The sequence below is a fragment of the Scomber scombrus genome, chromosome 14 (assembly GCF_963691925.1).
Source record: "Scomber scombrus chromosome 14, fScoSco1.1, whole genome shotgun sequence".
Taxonomy (NCBI): domain Eukaryota; kingdom Metazoa; phylum Chordata; class Actinopteri; order Scombriformes; family Scombridae; genus Scomber; species Scomber scombrus.
This window is the reverse complement of record NC_084983.1, coordinates 12,733,782-12,736,925: the sequence shown is the minus strand read 5'-3', so window position 1 is coordinate 12,736,925 and position 3,144 is coordinate 12,733,782.

Here is a 3,144-nt window from a genome sequence, read left to right as displayed (position 1 = left end):
AATGCTGTCATCATATAGATTCCACTCATGTCAAATAATGTCCAGTGTAAGCCAACAATCTTAAATAAGTTAAATAGAAGGATTAAAAAGGTCAAAGGTTCCAAGTGGGTCACTTTAAATAAAACAAATAATGGGACAATGTAGAACAGAGGTAAGTGGGGCATCACTAAACTAACAAAAACACAAACTAGGGTAAGTACTAAGGTTATTTGATGAGATCGTGTTGCCCTACTGTCCTCGACAACAGCAACACTAGACACAGTCAATCAGCAGACAGGACTGGCTCTGTGTCAGTGAGGGTAACAGTCTTTCCAATGATGCAGCCACAGACAGTCAAGTACATGTTAGAGCCAACTGTTTTTTGCTGTCCCTGATAACAAACCAGGGTTTTGTTGCAGTACACTTGATCCACCAACCAACTTTATTCTAAAACAATAATTCACAATGTCACCGTAAAAAAATGGCTGCTTTCTAAAAGTTGACTGTGTCTGACAAACTGGACTTTTTTCTTCCTTTTTATTTTTAGGAATCTTCACAGCATTTATCTGCAAATATTGTAAATGCTGGGATCCTGCTACAGCCTATTTGCTATGTTTGTTTATCACTAAGCCACCTAAATTAATGGTATTCATTTATGAACAAAACACAACATTCTTCTGGCACAGATGTTCAGAAAGGTAATCACAACATTTTTCAATAAAGCCCCACTTTCCCATTTGTGCTGGATTTAGAAAGGTATTGAGTTTAAAATCAGTTCTTTGAGTCGCCTCTTAGAGGAGCTGTTGCTGCCAGAGGCAGATGAGAGGAAAAGAGAAAAGTCTGCTGAACCTAATGACACATGGCTCTGTGTCTGCTGTCTGGCTGTAAACCCTGTGTGTCTTTGGTGGGAATAAAAACATGGCAGGTTGTCATGGCACATGCACAAACAGGATGTCCTTTCATTTATTATAACCAAAACCTGTGGAATACGTAAATATTAAGATGGAGATATTTTCACAGATCAAGTTGTTTTCAAGCCCATGAAGACATATAGAGGCTGTATCTAATGAAAAAACAATACGTCAACTACCTGACAAAACAGCATCTGAATCAAAATTAGTGGAGCAAAAATATCCTCAGACAGTTACGTGGTAAGAAAAGAACTGGGCCTCAATCCTTTTTCAAAATAATTTCTAAAATGACAAAAGTAGCATTAACCAAAAAGTAAGCTACTGACATTTAACTTCTGGTGTAATGTGGATTCCTAACTTTGGTTTATTCGAGACTCTTACGTAATTGAAATGATCCTTTCAAGGAAATAGTTACAGTTAGGTTTGTCGGAAAAGGCTCTGATATTTGGCCGAGCTCTAAAAGCACTGGCAAAGAGGATTCTGCAGAGAAACTAATCCCCCTAATAAACATATGAACATACTGTACATCTGAGTTCAATCAACAATACAAAAATACAATACTACTGTACATAAGGAGGATGTTGTTGCAGCAGCAGCAAACAATGCAGTGAGAGGTGTTAGGTTATAATCCCTGTGTTGTTCACCAGCATGAATATGATTGGATACTGATAGGCACAAAGCTGTGAATGAGCCAGCTATTGTGAAGAATATATGAAACAGCTGAGAGAGACTTAAATGTGCTTGACTGAACAGTATGCTTCATCAAATGGTACTTGTATTAAAGTAAATGATTGCAAATACCGAGAAATAAATAAGGGATTTGTCATAAACCCTTGAACAGCTCCTATTGGACTAAAACTTTTGGACCTCCACTGTCAGCTGATTAAACTTTTATTTTTCTTTGCTTTGCACTGAGACTAAAGGTCACAGGTGTATGTGTTCACATGTGTTTGTTTGTAACTATTAACAGAGCAAGAGGCACAACGCAAGAGGACGTATGTAATGTGTCACTGAAGTCAATGTGATTGCAGACTTTACTGGTGTCATAAATTGGACAGTGAGATAACTCTTTCTCTTCAGGGCCTTTTCACAAGATGAAAGTCCAGACTTGCATCAACCAGCTTTAGACAACTACAGTAGTTTGTTTAAATGGCAGAAATGCCAAAAAAAACAGAAATGGGAGAATCCTATTCCTCTCAAGTCTGTAAATGAAGTCAACTTGAGAGCTGAAATTTGAATGAATGTGAACTGAAAGTGACAAAGACTTACAATGGTTTACATCACACCCAACAGGTTTTTTCACTTCATCACTATGTCCTGATGAAAGCGGTATAGTCAATGTAAGGGGTTCAAGGTGAGCCAAGTATTCTGGGAAAAATGAACTTAAAAAATATATTTTATGTGCTCAGTGCTGATTTGACACACAGGTTGAGGTTCAGGGCTCCAATCGCTGCCTGGGCAAATGTGTCTGCAGCTAAGTGGCTACTTTAGGCATCAGTAGAAGAAAAGATGATCAGTTGTTGGTCAATTTACGAGTCTGAATGAAATATAATTACAATATTTAGTTTTATTATGGAGGTCTACACTATTCCTTCATCACAGACCATGTGATGTTTTAGCCATGTTAGCATTGTGGCTCCACAGATGCCCTTTTCCCCAGAGGATGATTCCCACTGACTTTGGTAATCCTCTAAATATTCCTCTACAGCAATCATCGGGGTAAACGTTTAATTTGTCCAATACTTTGTTTTATGACCACATGCAAAACTAATGGCATTCCCATCAGCGTCAGCTGTACACTGTGTGTCATGCTAAGTAGCACAGTTTAGCATGCTAACACACTATAAACAGTGAACATAAATAAACAAGCAAACACCAGTATGCTGCCATTAGCAATTAGCTCAAAGCACCACAGAGCTGTTAGCATTCAGTAGGCTGTAGACTCTTAGGGCCTGATTTACTAAGAGAAAATAGTGGGTACTAAATTGCGTGCACAGTGCAATAGATGCACGCAAACCTTAGTAAATCAGGCCCTTAGTCTTGTTTGATCTGCAAATAAAACTTAAAAAAATATTTGGGTTCCAGAGGCGAGAGTGACTTAACTTCCCCTTACAAATTAGTTTTTGATAATCTCCAGAGATTTAAGTAGATTTTTTTCTTAATAGCTGTTCAAAACGCTACTGAAAGCAACTTTTACAAAAAACTAAATAAAACTGAAATTACTAAAATTATTCATTATTTTATTTTTATTCAT